This window comes from Rhinolophus sinicus, linkage group LG04 (genome assembly GCF_036562045.2).
Source record: "Rhinolophus sinicus isolate RSC01 linkage group LG04, ASM3656204v1, whole genome shotgun sequence".
NCBI classification, from domain to species: Eukaryota; Metazoa; Chordata; class Mammalia; order Chiroptera; family Rhinolophidae; genus Rhinolophus; species Rhinolophus sinicus.
In genome coordinates this window covers 119,409,308-119,429,966 of record NC_133754.1, presented here as the reverse complement: position 1 = coordinate 119,429,966, position 20,659 = coordinate 119,409,308, and the positions used below count along the sequence as shown (strand labels likewise).

The window sequence follows — 20,659 nt, the reverse complement described above, 5'->3', positions numbered from 1 at the left end:
TCGGTGCATAGCTTCCAAGGGGAGTACTTCACAGGTGACCGTAGTGATATTCAGCAATGAGGTATGTAGCACGTTTTCTAGGATGAGTTCACGAACTTAATTGTCAGGACTTGTATCTCAACAGACTGAATGTGAAGCATATAAGAGAAACCAGCTGTCTTCTATTAAGCCAGATACTAAAAGGATTTGCAAAATTTAAAAATATTGCTACCTTTCCGTGAAAGTATTTTATGTTTTGGAAAATACAGTTATTTTTCACTTGAAAATTTATGTTAACACAATATAGATTTATTACTGGTTACTTTTTATTAATAAATTAAAAAAATTTCTGTTTAACTCTTTCTATTTTAAATATGGAGCCCATAAGACTGTGTTTATACACATAAACGTTTTATTTAACATGTCATTGGAATCTTATAGAGTGTCTGGATGCATCACATGATTTATAGGAATGAGAATTTTTTAAAACTTTTCGAAGATTTTTATTATAACATAGTTAACATACAGTATTATATTACTTTCAGGTATACACCATAGTTATGCAACATTTACATACCTAAAGAAGTTACCACCATGACAAGTCCAGCAACCACCTGACACCATGAAGGTACTTAGTTTTTATCAGGCTCTCAAAGGAATCCTTGACTCCAAAGACATTAAAAATCATTGTTAAAGGTAGACTGATATTGAGCTTCTTGCCAATTCAAACACTAAATCCATCTTCCTATATACTTCTTTTAATTACCTTCACTCGTCTGCGTAACTGATTTCCCTGATCTGCCTTATGCACGGCACTTGCCCTGGCTGCACCATCTTAGTAGTTCCATCTGTTTCAAGGCCCTTTCTTTTCATTACTGCACCTCTGTTAACATATTTGCTACACCCTTAAATATTGTGATCAGCATTCTCTTTTGATCTTTATCTAAATCATTGCTGAAAATGAGGGCTGATCTGTGTGAAGGTAATGGCTATGAAAATGCTTTGCAAAGCCTGGGTCTCCTTTGCATTTCTTTTCTTTTTTAAATTCAAGTTTATTGGGGTGATGACATTGGTTAGTAAAGTTACATAGGTTTCAAGTGTACAATTCTGTAATACATCATCTGTATATCACATTGTGTGTTCACCACCCATAGCATTTCTTTTCTCTTCAGGTTGCTCAGGTTTCTCTTGGGATGAAAGAGTTTAATGTCTAGATCATCTGCTGTTCTCAACCCATAGCAGTGTGGCTGTGCCTGAGATTCTAGGTTGATAGAGAGCACTCTCCATGCCCTTTACATGAGGCTTTGTCTCACAGTATGGCATTTTCTCTCTCAGCATTCTGGTTAACTGGCAGTTCTTTTCTTCTTAACTCCTTTGAACCATGTCTTGGCTCCCTGCTAACCCCCCAGTGATTTCTGAGGAACCTGGCCCATGTCTGGTATCAGGCCACAGAAATGAGAACAACCCCAATTTCTTTTCCCAGTCTTAGGTCATTTTAAAGAAAAATACAACTCTGATGTTAAGTGTGGGACAGATTCAAGTCTTTCTGTTTATTTTCCAAGAAATTTACACTATGGGCTGCATCTAGAAACATTAATGGATGCCTTCAAGAATACATACTTTCAGTCTCGAGAAAAATTATCCATGTCTTTAGATTTTTCTGCAAGCTTTAGACTGATTTTTTTCCTTCTGTGTTATTGGTAATAATCTACGTTTTTGTAGTATTTTTAATCTTTTAGATCCCCTACCTACATTTTATCATCTCTGATTTTCCTCATTGATAATAACAAGTGTTATTTGGTTCTACATTCCTGCTTTATAGCTTTTATTTTACCCCATTTTTCAATTTTTTTTCCATTGGAGTCTCCATCTGCTGATTGATGCTGATTTCCCCACTGAATCCCTCACCTTCTCCAAGAGCGTCATAAACCATTTTCCCCCAGTTTCATGTGAATCATGTCATGTTTTTGTTATTATTTAGAAAATGCATAAGCGTTGGCCCACGATTCCCTTTAACTTTTAATAGCCTTTAGTGTCAACCCCAACCTCGTGAGCAGGGACGTGCTAAAATGGCTCCATAGCAACTGCTCATTTACTTATTCTTTTCTAAGTTAGATGACACTTGGCACTTTGACCTTTATGCTGGAGAATTACTGAAAAAATGTTTAAATGTTACAGTTCCTAAGGCTATTTTTCAAATGTTTTTTAAAAAGGGAGATAAGACGTGCTTCAAAAGAGTTTACATAGTGGAAAAAAACAAACAAAACTAGACTTGGGTTTGAGTCTCAGCTGGATCACTTACTGGTGCTGTTACCTTGGGCACCTCATTTTACGTCTGCCGTCCTCAAGACCCCCACATTTAAAATGAGCCAGCAGTGGTCACCTGGCTCCTGCAGAGGGACTTATTCAGGATGATTGAGATGAACTGTGTGAAACACTGCAAAATAGAAGGTAGCGTGCACGCAGGCAAAGCAGAGCTAAGCGTGATATGCTCTGGTCATACTTGAATTTCTGCAGTGAAGAGTTTTTAAATTCCCATTTCTGCTCATGAGACTCCGTGCCATATCCCGTTTCTTTTTTTTAGTCTCTCTTCATGAGTCCTCAGGAGCTGGTCCTAACCTGAAGTCTCAGGTGGCATTTGTTACTAGTGCTGGGCATCTCAGTGCTCCAGCAGTGCCCAGGTATTCTAGGTGGACAGCATCCGCCATGTGCTGAGTGGCAGGAGTTGTCCTGGCCTCTTCAGCTCTCCTTGCATCCATCCTGTGTCTCGACTCCAGGTTTAGTCTTGTGATTTGCCTTGGTCCGTGGGTTATTAGCAGGTGTGATGGAAGCAGGACCTTGAAAACTGTTTGTGACTGGACTTGCTCTCTTGTAACTTTGTTAAAGCCTTGTGAACATGCCCAGATTTGGCTGCTGGTCTCAGGAGAAGGAAGACGCACAGATGCACTAGAACGGAATGTTCCCATCACCCTAGTTGGGGCCAACTTGTACCAGTCAATGGCCAGCTGACCCCAACTATGTCAGCATCCCCTGCCACGAAGAGTGGAGCCACCTACCCGACACCCAGCCTGAATGTGAGAGTGGGAGCACAGTTTGTGTTGTAGGATTATCAAGTTTTGTGGTTGTTCGCTGCACACTTTAATTGTAACAATAGAAACAGGTACCGTAGATATTATTACCATCCACGTCCCTAGCTTTAAGAGCAGTAGTCTCAGAGCTTATGATCTGTGAAAATATCAGAATAGGCAAAACTGAAGTTTAATAATTATTAGAGGTCTAGGGAAATAATAACTAAAATGCTATGAAATGTATTTTAAATGCCCAGAGTCTTCAGCATGAAAAGCCTCCTCTGGAGGGTGCTCTATCTCTTGAATCATTTTCAGTGGAAGAAATGACTGGGCATTGTGATTTGCTGAGGCAGAACCTCATACAAGTGCTATGCAATTCAGAATGCATCACTTTTAAAAGTTTTATATGGAGTTTCTTAGTCTGACATTGAATGTATTTTTACTTCCATTGCACCTCATACAAGTGCTATGCTATTCAGAATGCATCACTTTTAAAAGTTGTGTATGGAGGTTCTTAGTCTGACATTGAATGTATTTTTACTTCCATTTCACTCCTTTTATTTTCAGCAAGTGCCAGCAAAATGCTTGTGTAACTGCTGGCTTCTTCACAAATTATCATAGCATTTAAGGACACATTTTTCCAGACCTGTTCTCTGATCTGTGCATTAATAAGTTAAACATATTTCATTTCTCTGTCCAGCCTCCAGAGACCCACGCACACGGGGGGAGCAGTACATGGCTGTGGGGGAAAGGCAACGTGTGAAGTATTAATGGGTACTCACCTACCGCTCCTGACTTTTAATCCTCTGCCGCTGCCCCATTTCATTATGTCAGAAGACATGTGAGGCTGACGTTCCATACGGTGGGGCTGGGAGGACGCAGGGCAGTGGAGGTTGTCAGGAGGACATAGAAACATGTCAAAGTCCTGACTTTGAAAGTTAAAAGTCTCAAATCCTCTTGATGTTTTTCCTTTATCTCCCCTCTCTGTCCCCACTCCCTCACTAGATAAAAATGTTCCCAACTGAAGAGAGGGAAAGAGGTTAGAAACAGAAAAATGGAAACAGTCATCAATTGAGGGCCAAGTTCCCATTGTTGGCCATGTTCCAAGTAATGGGCCAAGCAGTGGGCAGAGAGTCTGTAAGACCCTTACGTTAAGTGTAACGCTAGAGGGGGCAGGGCTGTAGAAGACATTTCTGGCTCCAGTATACCCATGTTCGGACCCCACTCCTCTAGGCATGTGGGGCATTGTTACCTCCCCTTTCCCTTGGAGATAGGCCTGATCTTGTGACTTGCTCGGCCAATACATTGTTATGGAAGAGACATGGGTCATTTCTGTGTTGAAGCATCCATTTGCTCGTGCTTACCTTTCCAGCCTGCTGCTGCTTTTGCTCGTCTGGAAGATGAGCCAACACATGAAAGAAAGATGTTGTAGAGACTGTTCTGGACTTGTAATGAATTTCTGTATGAGTAAGGAATGAAATTTTTTAAATCTTTCGGTTTTATTATTACAGTGTAACCTTCCCTGTCCTGAGTAGGAGAAGTGTTCTGTTCCCTATCTGGATGGCTATAAGGGAGGGAAATCACCAAGATTCTCATGCCATTCAGCATGGGGGGCAGTGGAGCAGAGAAGACTCCATGGGGTGTCAGCGGGAGAGAGGGCTTGATGACAGATCCTGATTGTCCCCCTGTCACGGGGAGATGTGGAGTAACAAACAATTGAACCTTCCTCATGCCTTGAATAAGGATGCATATTTTTGCAGAGAGAGAAATCTGAATATCCAAAGGATTCTCAAGGTCATGATAAGGGGAGGACACTGTAAGTGGTGCCATGGTATTCAGCCTGGGACCAGATGAGTGCAAGCCCTCTTGGAGGATGACAACACTAAGAATCATATATGATGGTTGCATATATCAGTGGGTGTCAACTCTGGACAACCACAGAGACACACTTCCTCATAGATACTACATTACTGTGGAAACACTTGAGTTAGATTCAACCCAGAGAGAAGTGAGAAAGAGGAAAATTCGTAATTTGTTTCCGTGTAATACTGAAATAACTTAGAAAACACTGAAGTGCTTGTAGAAGTGACCAGACTCAATTTTCTATCAGGAAGCATAAAGGGCTTGGGATAGAAATTACTTCAATTAGAAAGAAAAAGCTCTGTGTTTGCCGATCCGAGCTTGTGCCTATGAAAATCACATACACCTCATATTTTTGTGAAAGGACTGAAAAGAATTGGAAAAAAAATGGGATTTAATGATTTTATAGGGAAACACAGCACCATGCTATTATTTCACAACTTGGTTGTGGTGAGCAATTATTGTATGCCTCACACAGTTAGAGCCCTACTGGGCCTCTTGACCCTGGACCTGACCATTACCACTAGACACTGGGCTGTGCCTACCCAGCGGCCCCAAAGTGGTCAGTCGCTGTGGCTCAGGCACTTAGCCCCCTGGCTTACTCTGGTGGGTGGGTCTCTCATCAGGGGCTGACTGCTTCAGGGATAAAACCATGGATCAGGCCACTTTGCCAAATGATTAACCTGCCCAATGACTCTTGGTGTTCAGTGGCCCGTAACATTGGATGCTAATGTTGGATGTGTCAGATTCTTTTGTTGGTTAGTGCTTGCTTGTTGATGCAGAGACCTTTGCCAACAAAATTATTTAAAATCTACACAGGAGATGAAGATACCGACAAAGGTACAGAACATCACGTCATGCTACTCATTTGATACTATAAAATTAGGAATATAAAATTAATTTGCAGATGTACTTAGATTCACAGGTAAAAATAATTCCTCAAATGCCAAGAATGTGGCAAAAAAGAAAAATAGCATGCCTGGAGTGATGCAAAAATCTCAAAAGGAGTTGAAACATGAACAAAATGTTTTGAAAGTGTATTAACATAGGGTCTTTATTAAATCTACTTAACAACTTCATGAGGAAGATTGATGCACACCGATTGGGGAGAAAACTGAGATGCAGAGAGTAATTTCTTCAATATTATGTAACCAGTGAAATAACAGAGCTATTTTTTTGTTTTGTCTTTAACCATCAAATCTGAACTCTTTCTACTTTAGCACCTTTATTTAAAAAAAAACAACACATTTTATTTATTAGTTTCAGGTGCACAAAACAATGTAATAGTTAGACTGTCATGCAGGGTGTCGTGCAGGGTCTCCAGTCCCGCTCCCTACATAAGAACACAGGATATGGTGAGGCCAAAAAGGAACACCCATGGAGCCATAGATAGAGGAGTCATATCACTATGTTCTTGCTGGCGGCTGGGTTGGAGACACAGGAAGCAGGAGCCACACGATCTGCAACTTGCCGTCCACTTCTCTCTGCCAACCAACCTCACTTGCTATCTGCAATCCTCCTCTCTGCAATCTGCAATCCATACTCCGCCGCTTGCTAGCTCAGCCTCCATCTTCTTGGTAGCCTCCATTTTTCTGCTAGCGTAGCCACAGCAGATATATTAGTGGCCAATGGCTCACTGGTTACAGCTGACGGCCAGCTAGCCACAGCTGATGGCCATCCAATCACAGTTGATGGCCATTTACTACCTGAGCCAGCACCTTTCCACATGAGGCTGAGAGCCTGGAAACTGCACTCCTGGCTCTGTCCCCACATAGACATTTATCATTTATACCCCTCACACAGTGACAAACCCCCTCCCCCCATCCACTATCCCTTTGACATCGCACATAGCCACTACATTTCCACTGTCTCTATTCCTAATGCTGTACTCCGCTTCTTGTAAATATGTACACACACACACACACACACACACACACACACACACACGTATATAACTGTAATTGACATTCATTATTGTTCAGCTTCAGCTTCAGGTGTACAGTGCGGTGATCAGGCATCTACATCATCCCTGAGGTGGTCTCCCTAATGAGACAAGTGTCCTTCGGATAACCTACAAAATCTTTACAAGATTATTGATTACATTCCCCAAATTGACTTTCGGATCCCCGTGGCTATCTTGTGGTTACTGATTGTGCTTTCTAATCCCCTAACCTTCCTCCTTATCCCCACCCCCCTTCCCATCTAGAAACCCTCAGTTTGTCCTCTGTGTCTCTGAGACTGTTTCTGATTAAGCACCTTTCTGTATAGACTTCATACCACCTTGTTTGGTGGTTTGGACTCCTCCCTATTCTTATTGGTGCTCCTGATAGGTGAGATTGCTTTAGATATAGACTTAGGTGAATATTATCAAATTTTTCTTGGCTGGATGGTGGGGTGGGCAGGTAGCTTTGGATGCTGAATTAGGGAAACAAAATCCCCACTTACGTTTGCTTTAGTCAGTGGTTCTCAGCATCAGGTGTGCATGATATCACCTGGGAAGCCTCTAAACCCTACTGATTTGTAGGACCCACTTCAGTCCAGTTGAATTGGAATCTCTGGGGTGGAGCCTGGGCATTTTAAAAGGATCCTAGGTGATTCTAACATGTAGCCTGGGCTGAGGACCACTGGCTTAAGTTAACATTGCAGCACGTTGATCATCAGCTTCTAACAGGAGAGAGCAATTAGCACAGGTGCTAAGTCAATGTGCTAAGCAATCTGTGAGGTCAAAACAGGGAATCATCAGTAGGAGGTAAAGACAAGAACTCTGATCAGTCATTAAGAAGGACCACTGGGACCATACCTCAGGATGCTATTCCAGAACTTGAGCAATGAATGAGCTCTCAGGTGCAGTGTTGGCATTTACATCTTATTATTTCAGATCTTAAAGATGAGAAAAGGGAAAATAAATGAGGAAACTCTGTGGGGACTGGTGCTTTGGAAGTTTCACACCCATGCTTTCATATTTGTGAAGCAAAGTGTTTGGTCAAAAATGGGATGTGTGCATATCAATAGAGCTGCAATCAGAGAGGAAGCTTCCTGTACTGGACACATGCTCAGTCCTGGGGGATACAACGAAGCCAGTTCCTGCCTGAGAAATGTATGCTCTACCTGGAAAGGCCAGGTATATATCAGGCGTGACCTTAAAGTAATGTGACTGACTCCACAAAATACATTTAAGACGTAACTCCTTATTTAAAGTCATGTTTTGTTAAAAGGGTTATTACAGTTACTCATGGTAGGACAGCCTAAATGCTAAATGAGTGTTGCACACCTCAAACTGTATCATATAATTGTGAAAAAAAAAAAAATTAGCTGTCATCTCCTGTTTTCCTTATTTGCAATTCCACTGAATGCCAACTCATGTCAGTTCTACCTCTTCAGCATTCCTAAATCCATCCTCTTCTCTTTATCTTCAGTGTCCAGTTTAGGCCTTTCTGTTCTGGACAATAGGAATAGTCTTGTACCTGCTTCCAGCTTTTTTGAATTCTAGTCATTCTCAGGCTAGAGAAGCCACAAAATGGCTCCCCATTGTCTGCAGGGAAAAGGTTTAAGATCTAAAGTGTGGCATGCAGCCTTACTCCTCCAGGTTTAATTCTCAGACTAGCACATTTGCCTCATCTGGCAGCTTGTTAGAAATGCAAAACCTCAGAAGCGCTACTTCATACCTATGGAACCAGAACCTGCATTTAATAAGATCCCTAGATTATTGGTGTGTACAGTGAAGTTTGGGAAGCACTTGTGTCATAGGTCTTAAATGATCAGGCTTCAGATGACTTTTCTTCCTTTCTTCTGGCCATTGTATGTTCCAGAAATATCAAACATACCTCAGAGGGGGCATCCTTTTCAACACTGTCCTCCTGGCAAATACCAGCTTGTTCTTTAAAGATCTCTCTTTGGAGCAATTTCCTTTGTGAAGTTTTACCCTGTCACTTCCTGGACAGGTAATCCTGCCCTCCTCTGACGACTTTCATTGTGTATGGATAACTCTAGTGTTGAAATTGCTTCTTTACCTGTTGTTTTCATCCACCAGACTGTAAGTTCCTGAAATGAGGGGCTATGTGTTTCTCATCTCAATTTCTCTGGTTTGTTGTGCAGGGCTGGGCCCATGGCACTCAATTAGCATTCCGAATTTATTGCTCAGAATTTGGTGTGATAATAATAGCCTTTACCTACAGATGTAATTCTGCTTCAGCTTCTGGGATGGTCGTGTCTGAAGGAGCGGATTCTAAAGCTATCCCAGTCCTCATAAGTTGAAGGTTAGTATTAATTTTCTTCAGTAAAAACCAATGGCTATCCATATTTTTCCTGTGTAGTAGCTTTCCTTTTTATCCGCAATGCCTTCATTTTGGCTTAACCTCCTGAATTAGGCTTCTGGGTTATACCTTAGATTTATAATTTGAAGTTGTAGAAGGCTCCACTATCACCAGGAGAGTGGGAAATGGTGGGCCAAGAGCCATCCATCCTCACTGTCTTTGGGCTGGCATCCTTCTGCTCCTTTCTTGCTGTCTCTGGACCCTGGAGACCTTTGTCAGGCTGCCTACTGTTTGATCTGCCCAAACACCCTCCCCCCTTCTTTCTCTAACATGCTTTGCCTGTTGTGTGAATTTCCTTTCCTTTTACTTCCTCCATAAACTATTCAAGTTTTCCCAAGGGTAGGGTTGCCAGGTTTAGCCAATAAAAATAGAGGATAGCCAGTTAAAGTTGAATTTCAGATAAACAACAAATAATTTTTAATACAAATATGTTCCGGATTTTGCATGGTATGTGCTTATAGTAGAAAATGATATGTCATTTTTATCTGAAAATCAAATTTAACTGGGCATCCCATGTTTTATCTGGCAACTTCCCCGAAGACTTAGTCTTTGAAAAACCCACACCCTTTATTTTCCCTGAAAGAAAGTAGAATAGTTACCAATTTGAAAGACAAAGGGAAAAATCCAGACAGACACAAAATTAAGATTTCACGATGTTATCTAGTCAAAATAACTATGTTGAGTGTACATAAAGCACTGATTTCCAAGTAAAAGAAGCCTCTTTAGTGGTACAAGGCCTGACAATTAAGTTCGCGAACTCATCCTAGAAAAAGTGCTACATACCTCACTGCTTAATATCATTATGGTCACCTTCGAAGTACTCCCCTTGGGAAGCAATGCACTGACGCCAGCACCTAGTCCACCCTCTAAAGCAATTTTGGAACTCTTTTTCTGGAATGGCCATCAGAGCTGTCATTTTATTACCCTTGATGTCCTGAATGTCATCAAAATGTCTTCCTTTCAATATTTCCTTTATCTTTGGGTAAAGAAAGAAGTCATTGGGGGCCAGATCAGGTGAGTAAGGAGGGTGCTCCAGTACAGTTATTTGTTTACTGACTAAAAACTCCCTCACAGACAGTGCCATGTGAGCTGTGCGTTGTCGTGATGCAAGAGCCATGAATTGTTGGCGAAAAGTTCAGGTCGTCTAACTTTTTCACGCAGCCTTTTCAGTACTTCCAAATAGTAAATTTGGTTAACTGTTTGTCCAGTTGGTACAAATTCTTAATGAATAATCCCTCTGATATCAAGAAAGGTTAGCAATATTGTTGCAACAAGATGGTGAACTTAATTGTCAGATCTCATATGTAGAAACTTTGGTAATCTTTTATAGGTAATTTGTATTTTTAGTGACATTGGTTTCAGTCCAGTTGGAAGGCAGTAGAGAGTAGCAGTTAAGAGTGCAGGTTGTGGAGTAAACCTCTTGCGTTCTAATCCCTACTCCACTACTTATAAATTGCGTAACATTGGTCAGGTCACTTCTTTTCTGGGCCTCAGTTTGCCTCATCTGGAAATAGCAATAAGAATTATATCTGGAGGGACATCTTAGGAATGGTGGCAGCAGGGCGGACTTTTTGAGTTCTCTTCCGGATCTTATCACAAACGGGACATCTATAACCCGTCAAAGGACTCTCTGCTCATCACGTAGAACAGCTAAGAGACTCGTGTAAGGATTACTTGAAGGTGGGCAAATTGGGCAAGCAGGGCAAGAGGGAAGGGAGTGGAGTGGAGACGCAGCCTGCATCTGTGGCTGTGGAAATGCAGCCGGCATCCGCGGCTGCAGAGACGCAGGGGATCCCAGGACGAAACAGAGAACACAAAAGCCAGGAGGTGGGCTCTTTCCCTGCATCCCACAGCTGATGTCTCCCACCGAGGGGGCAACACATTCAGCATTTGAGGCAGAAACCTCAGCTGAGACCTCCAGCTGGGCCCTAGGTCAGACAAAAGACACAAACTCCATACCTGGACCCCTCCCCCCACTCTCCCAATCCTACCCCCACCCTGCCAGAGACTTAAACTGGCCCCTGAACTGAGGAGTAGTGTCAGATTACAGAGGAGCCATAGTGCTCAGGCTCTGGGAAGACTGGCGGGCGGCTCTGACCCAGGGAACAGGATGGGAAGAGGGTGATTTTTGCTGGGCTAGGAGAGGAGACTCTTCCACCCCCAGCCACCACCTTTTCTGGCCTGTGGGAAGAATGTGACAGGGCTGGGCTGGGAGAGAGAAGACACCTCCATCCCCAGCCCCCACCCTTTCTGGCCTGCCTAGGGCAGAGCAATTACAACTGCAGAGACACTCCCAGGGATCAGCAGTAGGTGGCAGACACAGCTCCTGGCTTTCAGCAGCTCAGAAATCTCCTGCCCGCCACATACACACTCACACACACACACACACACACACACACACACACGGAAGAAGTGCCCTAAGACTCAGGAGAACTGGGCACAGGGCTGGTGGTGCTACTCTCAGTGTGCATATGAGCAGGCAAGAGCAGAAACTGCATTGACTTTGTAGAAACTACCATCCAGACCCCATAGCCCCACTCATCTAAAACTGCAGTCCCAATGTCACTCTGGGCACCAGGTGACCTGCTCTGCCTGCACAATACACAGGGGACTCTTTGGTACAGCAGAGGACAACCTGGAGATTACTTTTTGGGCTTAAGCCAAGACTGGCACTGCTTTTTTTGTTTTGTTTTGTTTCTATAGTTTTGATATTTTTGCCTGTGTTGAGTGTGGGTTATCAGTGGTTTTTACATGTGAATGTATTTGATTATTTTCTTTGTTGTTGTTGTTGTGCTTGGTGATTGGCTTTGTTCTGAAATTGCCCCACCAGGGTCCAGCTTAAGAGGCACAAGATTCAACACACCCAGAGGCCAACTCCAGACCAAACCAGAGTACTACCGGGTTTGACCTACAAGTGACACACCCAGAGGGAATTCTCTACAGGCACAAGAGCTCATAGAGGCCAAACCACATTTAGGTGGTCAACCCTCACGCAGCAGAACACCCTGAGGTGGGCAGAGCCAAGTCTCACAACTAGTCAGCCTAGGAGTTAACCCCACCTACTCACAAGGGAAAAGCAATTAAAGATCTTTAACAGGACAATATACACAACACAAGAGTCACCTTTGGAGCACATGCAGAGGAGAAGAAGGAAGTGATGCAAGTCAAATATAAAGGACACATACTACATAAGATAACCCAGCAAGAACTAAGAACCCTAGGGGATCTACCTAATACATTGAAGCAAACACAGAGAGTCAGCTAGAACGGGGAAACAAAGAAACATGTCCCAAATAAAAGAACAGAAGAAACCTCCAGAAATGGAACCAAATGAAACAGAGGTAACCAACCTATCAGAGACAGAGTTCAGAACACTGATGATAAGAATGTCTAAGGAGCTTAGAGACGACATAAAGAAGGATAGAGAAATCATAATGAACAACCAGTTAGAAGTAAAGAACACAATTACTGAAATAAAGAACTCACTTGAAGGAATTAACAGCAGGTTAGAAGAAGCAGAGGATCGAATCAGCGATTTAGAAGACAAGTTAGCAGAGATCACCCAAACAGAACAACAAAAAGAAAAAAGAATAAAAAAACAATGAAGATGGTTTAAGAGACCTATGGGATAACATCAAGCGCAACAACATGTGCATCATAGGAATATCAGAAGGTGAAGAGAGGTAGCAAGGGATTGAGAACATATTTGAAGTAATAATGTCAGAAAACTTCCCTAACCTGGTGAAGGAAACTGACATAACAAGCCCAGGAAGTGCAGAGAGTTCCAACCAGGATAAACCCAAACAGGTCCACACCAAGACACATTATAGTTAAAATGGCAAAGGTTAAAGACAGAGAGAATCCTAAAAGCAGCAAGAGAAAGACAGAGGGTTACATGCAAGAACTCCCATAAGACTATCAAATGACTTTTCTACAGAAACATTGAAGGCCAGGAGGGAGTGCCAGGAGGGAGTGGCAGGAGATATTCAAAGTGATGGAAAACAAAGGCCTACAACCTAGATTGCTTTATCCAGCAAGGCTATCATTTAAAATTGAAGGAGAGATAAAGAGCTTCCCAGAAAAGAATAAGCTAAAGGAATTTATTACCACCAAGCCAGCATTGCAAGAAATATTAAAAGGACTTCTGTAAACAGAAGAAAGATGAAAACAATCTAACTACATATTTAAAAATGGTAATAACTATGTACCTATCAATAATCACTTTAAATGTAAATGGATTAATGCTCCAATCAAGAGACATAGGGTGTCTGAGTGGATAAGAAAACAAGACCCTTGTATATGCAGTATACAAGAGACTCACCTCAGATCAAAAGATACACAGGCTGAAAGTGAAGGGTTGGAGTAAGATATTTCATGCAAATGGAAATGAGAAAAAAGCTGGAGTTCCAATACTTATATCTGACAAAATAGACTTTAAAATGAAGGAAATATGAAAAGACAAAGATGGGCACTACATAATAATAAAGGGATCGATCCGCCAAGAGGACATAACCCTAGTAAACATCTATGCACCCAACATAGGAGCACCTAAATATATAAAACAGATATTGACTGACATAAAGACAGAGATCAACAGTAACACTATCATAGTAGGGGACTTCAACACACCTCTGACAACAAGGGACAGGTCTTCCAGACAGAAAATCAATATGAAAACAACGGCCTTAAATGACACATTGGACCACTTGTATTTAATCGATATTTTCAGAGCATTTCACCCCAAAGCTGCAGAATACTCTTTCTTCTCAAGCACACATGGGACATTTTCCAAGATAGACCACGTGTTGGGGCACAAAACAAGTCTTGATAAATTTAAGAAAATTGAAATCATACCAATTATCTTCTCTGGCCACAGTGCTATGAAATTAGAAATGAACTACAGGAAAAAAACTGGAAGACCCACCAATTCATGTAGGCTGAGTAACATGTTACTAAATAATGAATGGGTCAACCATGAGATCAAGGAAGAAATCAAAAGATATCTCAAGACAAACGAAAATCAAAACACGACGACCCAATATCTATGGGATGCCGCGAAAGCAGTCCTAAGAGGGAAATTCATAGCACTGCAGGCCTACCTAAAGAAACAAGAAAAATCACTAATCAACAGTTTATCTTCACACTTAAGGGATCTGGAAAAAGAACAGCAAAATAAGCCCAAAGGGAGTACAAGGAAGGAGATAATAAAGATCAGAGTGGAAATAAATGAAATAGAAACCAGAAAAACAGTACGAAAGATCAATGAATCCAAGAGTTTGTTCTTAGAGAAGATAAACAAAATTGACAAACCTTTAGCCAGACTCATTAAAAAAAGAGAGAGGGCCCAAATTAATAAAATCAGAAATGAAAGAGGAGAAGTGACAACAGACACCACAGAAATACAAAAAATTTTAAGAAATTACTATGAGCAACTATATGCCAACAAATTTGACAATCTGGAAGAAATGGACAATTTTCTAGAGGCATACAACCTTCCAAGGCTAAGTCAAGAAGAAACAGAAAACCTGAATAGACTGATCACCACCAGGAAAATTGAATCAGTAATCAACAATCTCCCAAAAAACAAAAGCCCTGGACCAGATGGCTTTACAGGTGAATTTTACAAAACATTCAAAAAAGAATTATCACTATTCTCCTCAAGCTCTTCCAAAAAATCCAGAAGGAGGGAAGGCTCATATATATATATATATATGTATATATATGTACATGTATATGTATATGTATATGTATATGTATATGTATATGTATATGTATATGTATATGTATATGTATATGTATATGTATATATGTATATACTTACAAGAAGCGGAGTACAGCATTAGGAATAGAGTCAGTGGAAATGTAACGGCTGTGTGCAATGTCAGAGGGATAGTGGATGTGGGGAGGAGGCTTGACACAGTGTGAGGGATATAAATGATAAACGTTTAAGTATTACTTTGTTTTGTGCACCTGAAACTGAAAAAAAAAAAATAGTCACAGATGTAAAGAACATCTTAGGGAATATAGTTAGTAAGATTGTAGTAATTACATATGGTGTCATATGGGTACTAGACTTATGGGGTAATGACTTTGTAGATTATATAAATGTCTAATCACTATGTTATACAACTGAAACTAATATAATATTGTATGTCAAGTGTAATTGAAAAATAAAAAAACTCTTAAAAAGCTAAAAAAAAAAAAGAATTATATCTACCCAACAAGGATTTTTGTGAGGATTATGAGCTAATCCATGTCTGTGGCAGATGGGAAGCTCCAGAAAAGTTTATCTGCCGATATTATTTTACTACTCCACTCCTAAATAGTTATCTCTAATCAGTGTGCTGAGCTCGTCCACAGGAAGCCAGGAAACACCTTTTCGTTGGAGTAACAGTACATTTGAGAGGGATGGTATGCCTGGAGCAGCACTTTATTTCTTTTCTTTTTTTAAGTATAGTTAGCATGCAGTATTATAGTAGTTTCATGGAGCAAGACTTTAGACACGTTGGGTATGAGCTTTGTCCCAGGTGATTCGGGTAAAAAGCCACTGGTGTCCCCAGCCCGGTGTATTACCACTGACTTGAGGGGCTGTGTAAAACAAAGCTGCACAGAGCGGGTCCTGTACTCCTGAGATCCAAGAGAATAGGGCTCTTTTCACACATGTATTCAGTATCTTTATCAAAATGAAATACTGTTTTTAAGTGGAAATATTTTTGCTTTTTTAAGAAGTACACTGAGAAACAGGGTGGACGAAATAGAATAAATGACCCCAAGACTCTATGGTCGTGTTAATCTTATTTTCCAAATAAATTAAAAGAAAGATGTGCTGGCAAAGGAGTATTTTATGAATTTTAAATGCATGCTAAAATGTATTCATTTGAACAATCTTAAAATCAAATTAATAAGTGCCTGTTATTTAGAATTTTAGAAATTTAAATATATACGTAATCTTCCATAATTATAGAAAAGGCAGTGAAGATAAATACAGTAGGGAAAATATCCAAAGATTATACGGACATCAATACTGTAAATATTTTGTCATAGATGTGTGATGTTTTAAATAACTAGCATATGTATGTAGTATATAAATAGTAACTGTATATATGTATTACCTATACATATATACATGTGTATGTGTGTGTGTGTGTGTTTGTGTGTGTGTGTGTATGAAACCAGTGAGCTGTCTTATATAATTTTTTACCTGATTTTATCAACTAATTTGGTCATGTAAACATAAGTTATTTTATATATATAAAGGGTATTAATGCAAAAGAATACAGTAGTCCAAGATAGTCTGAAGAATTCTGTAATTCATGGCTGGTATACATGTTCCACATGATCTGCCTAATATTTTAGCAAGTAACAAAACAAGCAAAATTTTCACAAGACAGTGTACCAAATGGCCATCATTTTGTAATACTAAAGTAATAAAAGCAGCTATCATTACTTAATGTTTTTGTTGATGTCAATACTCTAACTCATTCATTTATTTGTTTATTTAGTTATTTGATGAGTTATTTAAGTATCATTGAGGGCATCATAGACACTAGAGCTCAAAAGCTTACAGAGCTCATAATCTAATGGAGATGGTAGATAATAAACAAATACACAAAAATATTAATGTATAATTAAAGTTGTGATAAGAAAAACACTGTGTTCTGATTACAGGTAATAATCTCGTCTCGAGATTAGTGATCAGGGCAGGCTTAGACCTGATACAGAAATAAGATGTGTTACAGTGGTTGCTCAATATTCTATTTCTCATAGAAACCAGTGAGGAAGGTTTTATTATATCCCTTTGACAGATGTAGAATATGAGACTCAAGGAAGCTAAACATACCAACTTATGCTACCATAAAATCAAATTGTGTGGGAGAGCATTTTGAAAGATATGTTTTGGTGGTTTTTAATGCTTACCCACTAGGGTCGTTCCTGTCAGTTGGGGTTTGTGTAATGCCAGAGTAGTCTGGAATGATCCCTAGAGGTTGAAGTCACCAGTTATCCATAAACAGTCGTGACAGGCTCCATTCAATCTTCCTTTTGTGTCTTCTATACATTTATTTAGGATAAAACTCTGAAATGCATTTTAATAAGAGAGAACTATTGACTTTAGGACACATTTTAGAATATTTGGAGCAATAGTGACATGAAAGTGCTTTAGGATCTTTCACAAATGTGAATTTTGGTAGCTGAGCTTTTGGAAAGATTGGAAGAACAGAGTTCAAGGTCATTAGTTCTGCCAAGAACCTTGGATACAATGATGACTACCGTGTTTCCCCGAAAATAAGACCTAGCCAGAGAGTCAGCTCTAGTGTATCTTTTGGAGCATAAATTAATATAAGACCCGGTCTTATTTTGCTATAAGACCGGATCTTATATGATATAATATGATATGATATGATATAATATAATACCAGGCCTTATGTTAATTTTTGCTCCAAAAGACGCATTAGAGCTGATTGTCCAGTTAGGTCTTATTTTTGGGGAAACATGGTATGTAGGGCATATTCATTTACTTGGACAGTCAATGGAGCAGCAGACAGAATGAAAATCCTGTAGGGGGGAAATAAATCCGAAGCAGGAATCTAAGATGTGTACCTGAATGGGTGCTCACATCCCAGAGGTTTAGAGATGGGCCTCAGAGTATCTATGCCAGGACTGGAATCTTTCTCAGAAAACTGTGCTGTGTCTGCTTTAACACAGAAGTTTGAACAGATGATGAAGTCCCAGAGCTTTGCTCTGTATTACAGCATGATCACAGTGTATTGATCTTAGACAATTTCCAAAACGGGTATTTTCCATGTTCTACCATGATTATAAACATAAAGAAAACCCAGGCACTGGTGTGTCTAATTGAACAACGTGTGTTGTTGAATCCCAAGGAAACCAAATAATTAGCTGTAAAGGACTGTTGACTGTAAACCCTCTGAATGTTGGAGGATAGTTTTCCATCTGGGGAGGTTTTGGAAATGTGGCTACGGATGACACCAGAGGACTTTGCTGTCCTCCCTTCCTAGAGTTAGGGAGATTGAGAAGGAGCCGCTGATGCTCACTTTGGCCAGAAAGCTTACCTGTAAGGAGAAGTCCACTTAGGAGGGTGCCATCCTGCTGCCATCCTGAGGGCCACCATGTCTGTTTATTAGCCATCAGGCCCACCGCACTGGCTTCTATGCAACCGAGACACCTACGTCTTAATGCTGAAGTGGTTAATTAAATCCGTAGGGCCTGAGAGTGTCTGGGAAACCCTCCAAACTTTCTTGTTAGTCAAGGGCAGGGGCCAATGGGAATTTGACTAGAACTGGCCTTGAGAACTGACAGACTATTTATTGATACAGCCTGTGCGGCAATGTAAGATTAGCTGGTAGAGTCACTGTGTCACAGTGATTATGGACCTAGAGAAGTTGGATGTTAAAAAGGCAGCAAATTCTATCCTAGGTCACCTTTAAGTAGGTATTATAAATCTTGAAATACAAGTTACTTTTTTTCTCAGTAGGAGGCTGGCGAAGATCGCTAAGGTGACTCCCATTTATAAGGAACTGGTGTAAAAGCTCCTGGCAGCTATTGTTCCTGGTAATCAGGTCCTTCTCTACTATCCTGAAATGACTTTCAAGGTAGTTCATAAACAGGTTTACAGTTATTTTATTGCTTGCTGTTTCATAGTGCCTCCCCAGTCTGAATATTGCTCACGATATTTTACCTCACCAACAGGGCTTAATTTATTGGCTCTATTAGATGTGGATACCAAGTTAGAGAAAGCATTGAAGTAAGTGTTTTCTTACTGTGTAAAATATACCTGCTGGATTTTTAAGCTCAAGTTGGTTACCTTGCATTTAGCAAGAGCCAATTCTATGTTTTCCCGAGAAGGAATAAAATGTGATATAGTTTTAGTACCTAGTCGCGTACCTCATATATAGTAGGCACCCAAGGAACATTTGTTTATCAACACTTTATTTGAAAGTTTATTAGTTGCTTACTCTTACCAGACACCATATCCACTGACGAAGTCAGTGTAGTCAGTGTTCATGCTTCTACGGATGAATGAATGACTCTCCTCACAGTCATTATTATATGCGGAGGAGATATCTATACACAGATAACGGTAGAACTAAGTGGAATAAGATGACTGTGTGATGGCTAAAAACAAAATTTTGGTTAAAACACTAAGGAGGGAAATATTAATTCTATCTTAAAGTAATAATGATTATCTCTGTGTCCCTACAAAGTATGCTACCAACTTTTGAGTGTTGTGCTTGACTGTGAATGACGTATGTCACCTCACTGTGACACGAGGACTGAAGGAAACATTTAATACTGGAGATATCCATGTTTATTTCCCCAACATCACGAAAGGTTGAAAAGTTTGTATGTTTTTAACCACAGATCTCCTTAGTCTTGAGGCTGAGTTTCAACTGAGCTGTCTCAGATGCTTACAACGGTGGTTGCTTTCTCCACAGAATACTATGAGTCGTTAAACAAGAGGAAAGCAAGAGAGAGGAAGAAGGAGAAGCAAAAGGAGAAAAAACCCTCTTTATAGTTAGTGACTTCTGGAGTTCTCTAATGGACACAGTGATGGAGTGTTACGCGGAATTTTAAAAACTGATGCAAATGAAGGTTATGTGAAAGTAGGGTCAGTCACTTCTGTTCTAAAGTTAAATGAAATACAGGTAACCCCCGTATAACACGGTTGTTGGGTTCCAAAAAAAAGGCTGTGTTACGCGAATCTGTGTTATACGTAACAAAGAACTAGTACAAAAAACGGGGTTAGGTTCCAAAAATTAAAAACACACACAAACTGTTATATTTTTATAATTAAGAGAAATATATTTCTTAAAGCAATTTTCACCAAAAGTATAACCTATTAATGTGTATTAAATAATGTTTTCTTCATCATCACTACTAAGCACCATTAACAGATGGCGTTTTCTTTTTGACAAGATATCTTCATCCTCTGAACTTACTATAATACTCTACAAACAAAATGGATTTAAATTTCTAACAAATTTTTAAATTCTGCTGTCAAATCTGATACGACATCCACGCTGGAATGAAAAATTTCAAATGAGATATCTTTTGCTCTTAAAAGCTCTTGTTACACTCCATGTTGTTCGGGGATTTCTCTAATTCTCAAACTGTGTTAGAGTGAAACATGGTTTGGAGGCCACATTGTATGAGCGTTTCCCCAATTCTCGAACAGTGTTAGAGTGAAACTGTGTTATAGAAGTGCCATGTTATACAGGGGTTACCTGTAAAGCCAGGTTTAAAAAACATACACGAAAAACAACAACTGTGGTAAAACACATATGAGAAACTTTGTGTAGTAATATATTTGAGAGAAATACATAAAATCATTAATAGCAATTGCCTTAGGATGGAGATAATTATTTTTTAAAAACACCTTTTCAACAATGATCATATTTTAACTATGAACATAAACTTTGT

At 40.1% G+C, this 20,659-nt stretch overlaps 1 long non-coding RNA gene across 2 annotated transcripts in view; it reads left to right on the top strand.

Moving 5' to 3' along the window:
- Positions 1 to 14,532, top strand: part of LOC109449727 (uncharacterized) — an 84,668-nt gene extending 70,136 nt beyond the window's left edge. The window contains exon 7 of one of the 2 annotated variants that reach the window (XR_012495680.1): positions 12,051 to 14,532. This is a non-coding gene — a long non-coding RNA (uncharacterized LOC109449727). Of the gene's footprint in view, positions 1 to 524; positions 863 to 12,050 lie in introns of those variants that run through there. The other variant, XR_012495679.1, reaches the window with a different exon arrangement.
- The last annotated feature ends 6,127 nt before the right edge of the window (positions 14,533 to 20,659 follow it).